The 15,064-nt window shown below is 39.4% G+C and overlaps 1 long non-coding RNA gene across 1 annotated transcript; it reads left to right on the top strand.

Moving 5' to 3' along the window:
• The first annotated feature begins 458 nt into the window (after positions 1-458).
• LOC146625335 (uncharacterized) lies at positions 459-3,285 on the top strand. Its single transcript, XR_014906497.1, has 4 exons — positions 459-538; positions 1,450-1,536; positions 2,236-2,304; positions 3,118-3,285. It is a non-coding gene; the product is annotated as an uncharacterized LOC146625335 (long non-coding RNA).
• Positions 3,286-15,064: the final 11,779 nt, after the last annotated feature.

Below are 15,064 nucleotides of genomic sequence, written 5' to 3'. Positions count from 1 at the left end.
TCACGTTAGCCAAGCTAGAATCGATTTTAATCGATAATCAAAACCCACCCCTAGTAACTGTGTAATCATGCTTATGTACATCTGGATAATGACACAAACTGTGTGGCGCTCCACTTTTTAATAAACTAAAAGACATTATATAGGATCTGTAGTGTTGTTTATTTATATTATGGTACTTATCAGTTGTGATATTTATTACTGTGTGCATACTTTATTAGAAGAGAAAAAAAATCTCTTCCTTGCTGGTTCCATCGAAGAAGAAATGCTCAAGTAACTGTGTAGCACGTAGGTAATCCAATTCCACAACACAGCGTGATGAGGGAATCAGCTGTGTTTTGCTGCCCATTTTATTTCGAATCTGGCGCGAACCGGCGAGCCAGTTCCTGAATCAGTCACGTGGTACGGACTGCCCACGAGGCCTTGAACGTCACTGCATACGTAATCAAAGCGAGCCTCGATATGCGCTTCACAAAAATTCCCCCGAGATTACTCGACACGCTTCGAAGCTTCGACACATCACTACCTCTCACATCTAAAGGTAAGTGTCAAGGTAACTTTGAACTGTTCAGTCAATCTTGAGTTTATCGAAGTTTTCTGAAGGACGCTTTCTGTTGCTCTCTGTGAGAGAAGACCGTTAAAGGCGAGGCTCTCCAGAGTGTAGCAAAACAGGAAACCACAGCTGGTTGTGTGTAATGCTGGGCTTATGCTGGGCTTACACTGTGCGATTTTTGGCCCATTTTGAGCCGATTTTTGAGTCGTGCGACCGTTTTGGCGATCGGCCCGATTTTGGCCTTCATCGTGCGTCGTGCATCGCGTAGTATACGTGGGCTAATGCTGGGCAGACACTGCGATTTTTTTCAGTCGCGCGATTCAGCTCCTACTCAAACTGTACGTTGACTCGCAGGGGTTAGAAGTTCATAGGTCACGGCAGGGGCGGAGCGTGGGGGTGGCTTACTGGGCTTAAGCCCGGGTTGTTTTGTCAGAAGCCCGGGGTATTTTGGAGTGCAATTTTTTCATAGTTAGATGCCTGGCTGACAACTGTATAAAACAAAAAGTACACACAATATTCGAAGCACATAGTGCACACTGTGGGAATTTACGACTGTGCGTGAATCCCCCCCTGATATTGGTATGATCCAAGCTCAGGCACTAAGCGACTGAGCGAGGGGGCGGGGCAGCTGCTGCCCGTCAGTGCGCTGTTGGAGAGACGGAGCCAGCCGTACTAAGGAGAGCTTAAGTTTGACCAGGTACCAAAGCAAATCATTCGTACCGTACAAATAATGTAAATATGACGGTGCATCACGAAAGATTGATATCAAACTGATCACTTGACCAATATTACGTTACTTGCTCTTCAAGTGAATCAACAAATGGCGAAATGAAAAGCCGAACAAATGCTATTTTTTTTTAGAGATTCTTAGCTTACGTGTGTTTATTTCATATTTTCAGTTCTTACCCTCCCCGACTAAATCGGTTTCAGTTATGTACTGAAATATAAGAATGGACATTAGAGGGTTCTTTCAAAGAAAAACTCAGGTAAATGTTATTTTATATATTATGCTTTGTATGTTGTTCAGTATATTTGTATGCAAAACAAGAGGAATTTCAGTACACAGCAGGATATTCACATTTGTAACCAGATATTTACACTTTAGGGAGAAAACATAAAACATTTTTACTGCACAACATCAATTTAGAGTAAACTTTTGTTTTAGATAAATATTGAAATATCTTTTGAATTAGTTAAATGTCACAATAAAGAGAGACAGAGCTTTCTGTTTTTTATCACTTTCATCAAATTTAGGAGTACATGTACACTAAGTTTATTGTTAATTAATAAGAAAACTCCAGACGATTCCATTCTGAGCTGAAGAAGCTTCTGATAGGTTAGTAGAGTCCATGTGAGTAAACAGGTGGCACAGCTGTGGATGCATATAAGGCAAAACACAGAGCCTGTTTCTGTGACATGGGAACATCAAGAGATGTCAACCAAAACACCAGGAAAAGAACTGTGGAGCTCCATAAGTGTGGCTCAATTTTGAATACAATTTGGTGCCATTTGCAATTAAGAAATACAGACGATTTCTCTCTTTACTCTTAAAGTTAACAAATATGTTTTTTATATTTATCAATCTAAAAAAATAAACATTTAGTCTGATTTGATGTTACAATTAAAAAGTGTTTGTGTTTTTATCTGAAGAGTTTGTAAATATCTGTATATTTGATGATTGTCAGCACAAAGAGGGAGAGAGGAACAGAGAGGGAGATGGAGAATGAGGACAGAACAGAGATGAACAAGAGCAGGTGAGACACACATGTTAGTCAAATGGTTGTTTACCAAAAGTATCACCGTATCATAGGTACTCATGTATCTCATACCTAGTGTTTCTTTTTAGGTTTGTTATTTTTCAAATTCTATATTTATTAAGTTATGCAGGCTTGTTTGCACAACAAGGCTAAATAATTATATAAACCTTTCTCAATCTAAATATTGTACTTTGGTAAAATTAAAAAACAAGTGTAGTGCAGGTCTATGATGATTTTTAGTGCTACTATCATCTAGTTCTGATTCTGGTTCTGTCTTGGTTAAGTCCCAAGTAGTCCTGATTTTGAACTGTTGTAGTCCTGTTTTAATTCTGGATCAGTTCTTGGTCTGGTTGAATTGGGGTTTAGTCCTCGTGTCTTGATACAGCCCTGATTTTGTTCTGCCTTGCTGCTTAATTAAAAAACTAGTTTAAGGTGTTCTGCACATGTGATATATATTTTTCCCTATATGAAGTCATTCTTTTTTGAACAAAACTCAAAACAGAGCCAATTAATCTTTCAGTCATGAAAAACATTTCAAGAAAATGTAAAATAAATGTATTCCAGGATAAAACACAGCTGTCTTTGTCTTAACGCTGCAAATCGGTGTGTCGGCCCACTGGGCATTTGATTCTAATAACAGGCCTCAGTCTCTCCTGCTACTGGTCTGCCATACTGCTAAATTTGGTATCGGTGCTCAAACCTTTTGTGTCTGTTTGCACACCTCGGGAAGCAAAAATTTGTTGAACATATGAGACACTTTGACTCTTCAGTGCAGTGTGGAGCCTAACAAAGATCTGTTTTGTGTCCCAGCTGATCAGCAGGAGGAGAAGAGTCTGACGGAGCAGCAGAGGAACATTTTCAGCTACTTGGACTCAGCTCAGCCACTACAGAGGAAACAATGAGCTCAACACAGAAGGTGACAGACAGAGCAGGGCGATATGACCAAAAATATTTATCACGATATACATTTGAAAATTTGCGATAACAATATAGCTGACGATAAAATTGACACTAGACAAAATACTTTACAACTCCACGACTTTATCAGTGCAAAAAAACCCCATCAATGTATTTTCACTTAAACAAGCAGCTGTTTTTTATGTGCATTAAAGTTATATAAAAATTTAACAGTGCAAATACAAATGCCTTGGAGCAAATGTCGGCCAATTTCCTCTGGAAAATCCTTTTGGTTAAACTGTCAGCAAGCAATTTGCATTTGCACTGTTAAATTTTTATATAACTTTAATGCACATAAAAAAACAGCTGCTTGTTTAAGTGAAAATATATTGATGGGTGTTTTGCACTAATAAAGTTGTGGAGTTGTAAAGTATTTTGTCTCGCGTCAATTACATCGTCAGTTATATTATTATCACAAATTTTCAAATGTATATCGTGATAAATATTTTTGGTCATATCGCCCTGCTCTACTTTCATGTTTTACTGTTTAGGCTTAAATAGGTTTGATGTTTGGTGCCTTTTTCTTAATGTAAAAAAACCCTCAGGTTACAATCAGACATTTTTCTTCACTGAACCAAGCTGGTCATTTTACCAGCTCAGCTCTAAATCATGTTACAGATGACATATGGTATAAACATCTAGATGATGGGAAAGTGGTGTTCTTGGACATGATTGTTGGGCTTCATTTCTGTACTGAACAGTCATTTTAAGTTTAGCTGGTAAATAACAATTAGCTAATGTTGTTCATGAGACTAAAGTCATCTCACTTTGGTAACGTAACTATAATATGGCCAATAATATAGTTATTATGTTAATCACTTCACTCAAAGACAAGTATCTTTGACAGTGTATATATAGATGTATCATATATAAGAGACAAATATTGTTCCTTTAATTTGTTGGCATTACTAAATTTGGCTCAATGCTTACATATCTGTGTAAAAAGCAAATGTACGAGCTGTGATAACTGTGTCTGATAGAATGAAGAGTAGACTGATATATGAAATATTCCTTTATTGGGTGAGAAAATCAGACCATGTCATAACTGCTTTAAGTCACACAGAATAGATATCAGAGCCATAACCCTTTAGAGCCGATCGGAGCGGGAACGCTCTGTTATGCGTAACTATTTTTAAATCCCAGTAGCACTGCAACCACGTAAGCTAGCGCAAAAATTTTTTTTGCATATGAAACCGGAGGAGTTGTACTTACATCTTATGCCATCAGCTTGTCCTAGGTCACGGTTTCCTTCCACATAAAGCTTTGCAAAAACTGCATAAAAAGCGCTTGCAGGAACAAAAACATAATATTCCAGAAACATGCTTTGCCGATCCGATCAGCTGTTCATAACACTTCCTACGTTGGAATAGACGTCAGCGCGAACTTTTGCATTTCCGCCATTACCTGCCCGAAACCGGAAGTGATGTCATTTTCGCGGAAATGTAGTCTTTTTTGCGATCAGGGCCTCAGGGCCTATACTGCTCTTTTTAAAAGTTATCTTTGACTTTATGACTTTCTGTGTCGTTTCTGGGATGCTTAGGACTCATATTGCACTGCTGGAAATAGTTTATTTTGATGCATATGCTGCTTTTTTGCAAATTTGCAGTATAATATTTATTTTCGTTTTTCCTGCAGTGTATAAAAATTGGTGTATTTCAAAAATAAAACTATGAAGACACTCAAAATAAATTTCCTGTGGTGGGAAACTATTTTGTGCAACTTTTTTGTATTTACAGTTTTGAGGGATAAGCCTCTTAAATTTCTCTAACTACAAATATATGTTAAAAAATCAAAAACGATTTTCAATTTATGTAGTTACTATGCACTTAATGAATACATATTATTAAAATCTGGGCTATAATGGTTGTATTGATGTATAGCAACTTGAAATGCTCCCAAAAATGGCTCCACAGCATGTAAAAATATAATATAAGCTCTGGCGGACTTGGTTCTATGGTAGGTCTTAAAGGGTTAAACAGGCTGACTTCTGCTAAATGGGTCAAACTGGGCAGAAAGTATCCAAACACATAACATCCTTGTAGAATATGATGTAACACTATAGATCAACTTACCACAGAATATATAAAGCATATAAACAATTACAGCAATATGATGCAACAAACACAGCAGTACTACTAATGCAAAATACTCAAAGCTTCATAGAACTGAAACAAACATTTATTTTTAGCTCCATTCTGCTGCTGATACATACTTTAGGTTTCTGAATATTAAACTTGTTTCTGCCTTTCATAGTGTGTAACTTGAAGGCCCTGAGTACTTTCTCCCACACTGAAAACACTGGAATGATACAATTATTTGAACATTACCTAATAAGACTGATTCAGGACAGACCATTAGTTATTTTAAACTAGAGCTGGGCGATAAAACGATAACGATATGTACTGCGATATAACTTTTTCTCGATAGAAAAATTAAACTATTGCGATAGACCTCACTGCTCTTGTCCTCTTAAAAAAAGGAAAAAAGAAGAAAAAAAAGAACAGCCAATCCAAATTAAGTAGTGCAGAGCCGAACCAATCACAGCCGCAGCGTCACGTCACGTGACTTGTTACGTACAGCACAAGTGCCAAGCCGCACATGTGTATTTGTTTGGGAAGCAGCCAGCCACCGTACCGCCCGGGTAATGGAGGAAATGAGTGTGCAGACTAGAGAAAAAACAACCGAGAGCGTGACTGAAGAGAAAACAGATGATGGTTCCAATGCCGGAGAGATTGTCGAACGGAAAAGCCATAGAAGTTCCGTAGTGTGAAGGTATTTCGGCTATTTCAAGTCTGACAAAAACAGAGTAGTGTTCACTGTAAATTGTACTGAAAGCAAGTCTGGAAATACAATAAACCAGTGCATGCTCAGTCTCTGACTGGAAGCGCTAATTTGTCATTCGGCTTTTGTCAGACTAAAGTAACTGTTAAAACTGTTTGAAAAGCTAAGCTATAAAACAAGGAGAGATTGAGAATTTCCTTTTAGTTCTCAGTTTATTTGATATTGACAAAAGTAAGTCAATTTTGTCTGTTCTTCTGTAAAACAAACTAAGATTTATTTTTAGAATTAATATTTTGTTTCTAAGTGGAATTGACAATTTAGTCTGTTTCGTTTGTTCTATTTTGAAACTTAAACTCTTTAGCGGCTGCCTTTTGTGTAGTTTGCAATATTTGCCTTTATTTATCTGAAAAAGTCTCATGTTCCTTAAGTACATCTACCCTGTTGAACTTATTATGGGAAATAAATATATAAAATAAAAACAAGCTGCTGATTATTTCACATTTTACTTGTGAGCAACGGCACATTTAAATCTTACAAATATAGTTATTTGGCTTATATCGTGATAGATATCGTTATCGCCTGAAATGAAAAAAACATATCGTGATATGAAAAAATCATTTTGAGCAGCCTTTGAATTGGGACAGCCTCGCTGTTACCGTGACGTAATCGGCCTTATAATGCGGCCTTTAAGGCTGCAGACCCTGAATTGGGATACAGCCTATGTCAGGCTGATTGGGTTAGAATGGCAGACCTGACATGTTAAAAGGAGGGTGGTGCTTGAAATCATTGTTCTTCCATTGTAAACCATGGTGACCTGTAAAGAAACGCGTGCAGCCATCATTGCGTTGCATAAAAATGGCTTCACAGGCAAGAATATTGTGGCTACTAAGATTGCATCTAAATCAACAATTTATTGGATCATCAAGAACTTCAAGGAAAGAGGTTCAATTCTTGATAAGAAGGCTTCAGCACATCCAAGAAAGTCCAGCAAGCACCAGGATCGTCTCCTAAAGAGGGCTCAGCTGCAGGATCGGAGTGCAGAGCGTGCTCAGGAATGGCAGCAGGCAGGTGTGAGCGCATCTGCACGCACAGTGAGGCGAAGACTCTTGGAAGACGGCCTGGTGTCAAGAGGGGCAGCAAGAAGCCCCTTCTCTCCCCCCACAAAAACATCAGGGGCAGATTGATCTCCCACAGAAAATATGGTGAATGGACTGCTGAGGACTGGGGCAAAGTCATATTCTCGGATGAAGCCTGTTTCCGATTGTTTGGGGCATCTGGAAAAAGTCTTGTCTGGAGAAGAAAAGGTGAGCGCTACCATCAGTCCTGTGTCAGGCCAACAGCAAAGCATCCTGAGACCATTCATGTGTGGGGTTGCTTCTCATCCAAGGGAGTGGGCTCACTCACAATTTTGCCCAAAAACACAGCCATGAATAAAGAATGGTACCAAAACCGCCTCCAACAGCAACTTCTTCCAACAACAGTTTGGTAAACAACAATTCCTACATAAGACACACAGGATTATAAGGGGCACCGTCGATTTTCAGAAAAATGAAAGGATTGATTTTAAGTGTGCCGTATTTTCCAAAAAACACGGTAATAACGACGGCCTGCTAGCATGCTCTACCACAAATAGTGCTTTGTTGTGTATCTGATGTACGAAAGCTAAACCAGTTCCACACCACTGAAGTTGAAGCATTTTTACAAACCAATTCTGGTTCATCTGTTTCATTCAACGATCCGCTTTCACCCTTCTCATTCTCCGTCGCCGCCATGCTTTTTCCTCCATGTGTGTGTGAAAACAAAGGCACTGCGCATGCGCGTTTTACCCATATTCTATTGTAATATTTCATTTTCTCATCGTTGCCCAACATTATATCAAATCAAAATCAAATCACTTTTATTGTCACACCAATGTACCTGCACATGTGATGTGACAATAAAAGTGATTTGATTTTGATTTGCTATGGCTATGGCTATGAAATGCTCTTTCTGTATCACTTCTTCAGTTATGAAAGATGTCATTAATGCACTAGTAATGTCTCATCTGGAGTATTGTTCAATCATTTGGTCAGCAGCTAATAAGACAGATCTACACAGACTTCAGTTAGTCCAGAATAAGGCGTCCAGATTAGTGTTAAGATGTTCATACTATAATAATATTGATAAAATGCATAATCAACTTTCTTGGCTTCCTGTACAGGCTAAAATATTCTATGGCTTACTTGTAGTTATAAAGAAAGCAATTCTGTTAAACACACCACATTTATTTCTGCTCAGCTGCAGTATCCAGATGAAATACATAATCATATTACACAGTTTTCAACAAACTGCAAATTAGTAAATGCTCGAGTTAAAAGTAACTTTTTGTAAAACTGTTATATTTAGAGCAACTTTTAAGTGGAATAAATTGCCTTATAAAATTAGAGAATTATTCAAACTATTCAAAACTTCAATGAACACGTAAAAGCCGATTTACAGAACTTTTAGTTGTTGTAAATATTGTAAGAGATTATTTGTTTTTGGAATTTGTGCAATGTGTCTCAATGTTATTGATATTATTATTATTATTGATTGCTTATATTTTAACAATTGTGAAACCTCACTGTGGATGTAAGAGCCAAATTATGTGGATATTTTTTATTTTTTTTAATAAATTTTATTTTCAGTCACAGCAGAATATTAACAACAAAACATTGAACATACAGTAGTTTGCTGTTCAGTATTTACAATACCCCAAAAGATAACAGAAATAGAGAAGGAAAACAAACAAACCAACCAAAGAAACCCCTACAAAACAACAAAAAACAAACAAACAACAACAAACAAATATAAAAATAAAATGTATAAGGGACATTCAGTGTACAGTTAACTATGATAGTGGTATAGAGATATGGCATCCGGTCATGATAGGGTGGTCATTTTAAATGTTTCCATGTACATCAGGAATGGCTGCCATGCCTTAAGAAATTTGGTGGTTGAACCTGCCAGTGTATATCTCATCTTTTCTAAATGTAAAAACCTCATGAGCTCTGCAAGCCACTGTTCATGTGTGGGAGGAGCTTCCTGCTTCCATTTTAAAAGTATAAGGCGCCTTGCGATAAGTGAAGCAAAGGCAATAGAATTCGAATAGTGTTTTGGCAAAGTGATGTCTTGAGGATGAGCGAGTCATACAACAAAGGGTTACATTTATAGGTGTAGAGTTCTAATGGGAGAGCTGAACTCAACAAAGCTGATAGGCAAATTTTGCCACAACTGGATGACTCAATTTGGAGCCAAGCTGGAGTCTCTGTAGTAACATTACTCATCCAGTACAGCATATTACGAATATTTGCTGCCCAATTATAAGACTGAAAGTTTGGCAAGGCTAATCTTTATTTATTTTATTTATTTATTTATTTATTGTCATTGTCAAGAACAATGAAATTGCGTTTGGGGCTTCCATACAACCCAAAAAAAAGAAGAAAATAATAAATACCCCTTAAAACCCAAGTGTACATATTTAACCCAGTGTGACTCCAATGCAATAAGACAATCCTTAGCAATAATGTTCGTAGAAATTCAGACAAAGACCTGAGAAACATGACAAAATACAACAATGCAACCCATTCAATATTATTGTACTGTGAGATATGATATCAGATATGATAGTTATCTATTTAAGAAAGAGGGGGGGGGGGGCAGGAGGGGGAAGAGAATAAAGATATGATGCACCAATGCAGACCAGTTCATTGCTATTAAGAAGTTGGATATGGTTATTGTCCGTGAGAGCGGGGCAGAGAGTTCAGGAGCCTCACAGCCTGTGGATACAGGCTGTTGGCCAGTCTGGATGTTCTGGCCTGTATAGACCTGTACCTTCTCCCTGAGGGCAGCAGATGGAAAAGGTGGCACGCAGGGTGATGTTGGTCCCGCAGGATACTGTGCACCCTCCTCAGACAGCGAGTGGGGAAGATATTACTGATCTCTGGCAGACTTGTTCCAATAATTCTGCCAGCTTCTTTCACCACCCGCTGGAGTGCTTGCTGATCGGCCTTGGTGCAGCTGGGGAACCACACTAGAAATCCATACGTCAGAACGCTGCTGATGGCACAGTTGTAGAAGTTCAACATCAGAGATCTGGGAATGTGTGCGCTCCGCAGTCTCCTCAGGTAGTAGAGGCGCTGTTGGGCCTTCCGTACAACTGAGGTGATATGGTTGCCCCAGGACAGGTCCTCGGTCACAGTTACCCCCAAGAATTTAAAACTGCTCACCCTCTCCACCGCCTCACTGCCAATGAAGAGAGGCAGATGGTTGTTATGGCCCCTCTTCCGGAAATCTACAATGATCTCCTTGGTCTTTTTGGTGTTTAAGACCAAGTTATTGTCGTGGCACCATGACTCTAGTTGTTGCACCTCTGTCCTATAGTTTGTCTCATCATTGTTGGATATAAGTCCGAGCACTGTAGTGTCATCTGCAAACTTAACAATGAGATTGGACGCGCAGGAGGAAATACAGTCATGGGTGCAGAGAGTGTATAGCAGAGGGCTCAGAACACACCCCTGAGGGGCACCGGTGTTGACCACAAGGGTGGAAGAGGTGTTCTTACCCACTCTGACACTCTGTCTACGGTTAGTGAGGAAGTCCACAATCCAGTTGCACAGAGAGGAGTTAAGTCCCAGTTGGTGGAGTTTGGGACGGAGTTTGTATGGCCGGATGGTATTAAAAGCCGAGCTGTAGTCTACAAAGAGGAGCCGTGCATAGGTGTTCCTGTGTTCCAAGTGCTTCAGTAATGTGTGCAGCACCCATTGGCCTAGTCCTCTGCATGAAATCTTTACGAATTCGTGGACTTTTGCCATTCCAAATAAATGCAGAGATATGCTTATTCAGTGTTATAAAATACTTATTGGGTAAGTAGCATGGGATACATTGAAATAAATAAAGGAACTTGGGTAGTATGTTCATTTTGATAGAATTGATGCGACCAATTAATGACAGTGGTAAATTGTTCCATCTCTGAAGATCTGTCTCAGTATTCTTAAGCAGCGGGACAAAGTTTCTTTCATATAGACCTTTGTATGAGTGGGTAACCTTAACCCCCAGATAGGTCACATACCTTGATTTAACGTTAAATTGAAAATCTGAAAACGAAATCTTCCTGGCTATAGAGTTGACACAGAGAAGTTCACTTTTATGCAGGTTCAACTTGTAACCTGAAATATTACCAAAACATTCAAAAATGGCAAGAGCACGGGGAAGAGAGCATAAAGACTCTGACATATACAGCAGTAGGTCGTCAGCATATAAGGATATTTTGTGCTCCTGGTCACCTCTGAAGATGCCCTTAATGCAACTGTCAGCTCGCAGTTTAATCGCCAGTGGTTCAATTGATAATGCAAAAAGAAGAGGGGATAAGGGACAACCTTGTCTTGTACCACGGAGAAGTGGGAAATAAGAAGAGAATAACGAATTTGTTCTAACACGTGCCATAGGTGAGGAGTAAAGTAACTGAATCCATGAAATGAAATTAGGGCCAAATCCAAATTTATGTAGAGTACAAAACAGATAATCCCACTCCACCCGGTCAAATACCTTCTCAGCATCGAGTAATAAGGCAATTTCAGGGGTTGTAGTTGACTTTGTGTGTAATATGTTTAAAAACCTGCAATTATGTGGATATTTTGAATCCACTTAATTGTATAATATTTTATGTGATTGTATTTGTATTGTATCTCTGTCACTGCAGGACCAACATGGAGCGAGAAGTCAGCGCTCTCAGGAGGCCGACAAACCTCACAGAAGAAAGAGAGAGAAAACATACACCTGTGACGAGTGTGGGAAGGATTTTGCTAGGAAGAATGAACTAAAACGTCATCTGGTCATCCACAGTGGAGTTAAAGCATACAGCTGTGATCAGTGTGGCAGAGCTTTTACTCGCAGTAGCAGCTTACAGAGGCATCTACTTACCCACTCTGGAATTAAGGCATACAGCTGTGACGAGTGTGGGAAGGATTTTACTGGGAAGGATGACCTAAAACATCATCAGGTCATCCACACTGGAGAGAGACCGTTCAGCTGTGACTTGTGTGGAAAGTCTTTTTCCTGGAAGGATTCCCTAAAACAACACCAACTCATCCACAGTGGAGTTAAAGCGTACATCTGTGATCAGTGTGGCAGAGCTTTTACTCACAGTAGCAACTTACAGAGGCATCTAGTTACCCACTCTGGAATTAAGGCATACAGCTGTGACATCTGTGGAAAAACTTTCAGCCAGAGAGGGCACCGAAATATACACCTACGCATTCACACGAGACATGTTGTGTACTGCTGTGAACAGTGTGGCAAAGAATTTATAACAGACACACAGTTAAAACAACACATGTTTACCCACACTGAGGAGAGACCTTATAAATGTGACCTGTGTGAGAAGACTTTTAAAGCTCCACGTCACCTGAGAGAACACCAACAGATCCACACCAGAAAGAGACTCAACAAGCGCAGTTGCTGTGAGGTATGTATTTATATTGTTATCTTGTCATTTTAGCCTGACTGTTTGGAACAACTCTGCTCATTAAACTGTGTTAGCATGTTAGCAATTCTACTGCATGGAAAAGCAGCTCTGAGTGATTATTCAGATTTTCATGTCAGTTATGATTTTAGTATTACTGTAGTATTATGATGGTAGTATTGTAGTTATTGCAGCCCAGTAAACTGAGTGTGTTAACTGAAACAGTCAAATGTAATTGGACGTCTGCAGAGATGCTCTTTATTTCAGGCGACGTTCAGGATAAAAGTGTTGAAGGACTGACTTACACTGTCTTTGTGTCTTTGTTTAGAAGCAGAGCGACACAGATGGATCCAGTTCTCAACCCTGTCATCACCGTGGTGGTGGGAAAGACTTTCGTTGTGACCTTTGTGGAAAAACTTTCAGTCAGCAAAAGACCCTAAAAAGACATCAACGTAGACACACTGGAGACAAACTGAAATACTGCAAAGAATGTGGGAGAGGCTTCCCCACATCGCATCACTTAAAACAACATGAACTGATTCACAGTGGGGTTAAAAAGCACCTCTGTGATCAGTGTGGGTCATCCTTCACCACTGCATGTGAGCTTAAATCACACAAACGAGTCCACACAGGAGAGAAACCATACAAGTGCAGACACTGTGACAAAAGCTTCTCACATTCAAATAGTCGTAACAGGCATGAACGTACACACATGGAAGGAAACTACAGCTGTGACCAGTGTGACAAGAGCTTCAGGAATCTCAGTTCATACTCCGAACACAAACGATCCCACGTTACTAATAAACTGTTTCACTGTTACCAATGTGCCCAAACATTCACCTCATTGTCTGCTCTGTGCAAACATCAGCGTGATCACTCAGGGCTGAAATCACTCTCATCACTGGATCACAGTGAACCTGAAGAGACAGAAAGATCCTCTGGTTTCAGTGTCAGACTCAAAAAGCTTGAGATCAGGCTCCACAGAGTTCAGATAGAATCATTTAAACTTGTGTTGAACTGAACTGGTTGCTGGGCTGAACTTCTACATAATACAGATTTACATGGGATCTTATTTTCTGTCGTTTTACTGAGTCAGTTTTGTCCTTTTTTCTCTGTCCTGGTTTTGCTCGTCTGTAAATAATTGAAACTCAGTCAAATAGTTCATTGTTCTCCAGCAAAACGTTTTGGAAACTCATGTTTAACCTTTAAAACTCTGACATGTTTTAGCACACAAGGCTTCATCGGGGAGTTCACTCATGATTGGACCATGAGAATAAAGGTTTTCAGTTCTTTCAAAGAGTCTTGGAGGTGTTTGATGTTTTTGTTTTTCTACATAAAGCAAGAAAAATAGTTTCTTCCTTTATGTAGTGTGGAAGTTTTTAATGTTTCTTTCATCTGTGATGTTCTTGAATGTGTTGACATGAAGATGGTACAAATAAACTGTCCTTTTAGCTTCAGCTCCTAATTTATTCATTATTTATGGATGTAGCACAGCAGCAGTGTCTTGATTAACACATGGAGGGCTTGGGATCTGATGGTAAATAATGTTTTGTGTCCTTGTACACATCATACAGCTCAGCTGTTCCACAGATGTCAGGTTGACACAGTGGGATGGTTTGTAAGAACGCAGCTCTCCTGTGGATAAATCCTTACTCTTAGCCTCAGGACCTCACACAGTCCCAGCAGGTTTGGTCAGAAGATTTATCCCTTATATCAAAACTTCACTGAGTCTCCTTTGCTGTGCTGTTTTCACAAAGAAACGTAAACTGAAGACCTGGGCCCTATTTCAGGAAGCCGGTTTAGAAAACTCAGAGTGAAAAACGATACTCAGGGTTGAGTAACCCCGAACTGTCCAACTCGGAATATTCGGTTTCAGAAAGGCTGATAACAAGTAGTTCAATCAACGCGGAGTTGCTTTAACCCCAAGTTAAGCGCGCGCACGAGGATACATAAAGCCCTGATTATTGGAGCACAGATTAAGCGAGTCACCATGGAGACGGAGGGAAAGAAGGCGCGGTCAATGTATTTTACAGCGCTTGAGGCCGAAATTCTGATGGCAGCATATGCCGATAACATGCAAATTTTGCAGAAAAAAAGTAACACAGCCTCAGCTGCAAAAGAAAGGGAGCATGCATGGCAAAACATAGCCGACAGAGTCAATGCGTGAGTGTTAATTTAAACATTGATCTAGGGATTCCCACCCATTTAACACGTTATTATATTTTATTTTTTATCTCATACATTTTATTTTGTGATGTGATGTGAGCGCAGGTGCAACCCAACAGGCCCCAAACGTTCCTGGCAGCAAGTAAAAATGAAATATAAAAATATAGTCCAAACAGGTAAGGTGTAATTGTATTATGAGCCATAGTGCTTGGTCTGTTTGTCCGATGTAAATCAATTGCAGTTAGAGGCTACATTAATTTTCTTTCTGTAAGCACTTATTGAAATTATCTGAGCACATTACAAGTACATATTTGCTTACTCTGTATGCTCAAATGTGACCCGTTATGGCCACTAGAAAAAAAGCGGAGGCCC

The sequence above is a fragment of the Diplotaxodon limnothrissa genome, linkage group LG9 (genome assembly GCF_057381915.1).
Source record: "Diplotaxodon limnothrissa isolate DT_005_m linkage group LG9, D_limnothrissa_male_GT1.1, whole genome shotgun sequence".
In the NCBI taxonomy this organism is placed as follows: domain Eukaryota; kingdom Metazoa; phylum Chordata; class Actinopteri; order Cichliformes; family Cichlidae; genus Diplotaxodon; species Diplotaxodon limnothrissa.
Note: the sequence above shows the minus strand (reverse complement) of the source record. Positions and strands in the feature narration are given on the sequence as shown.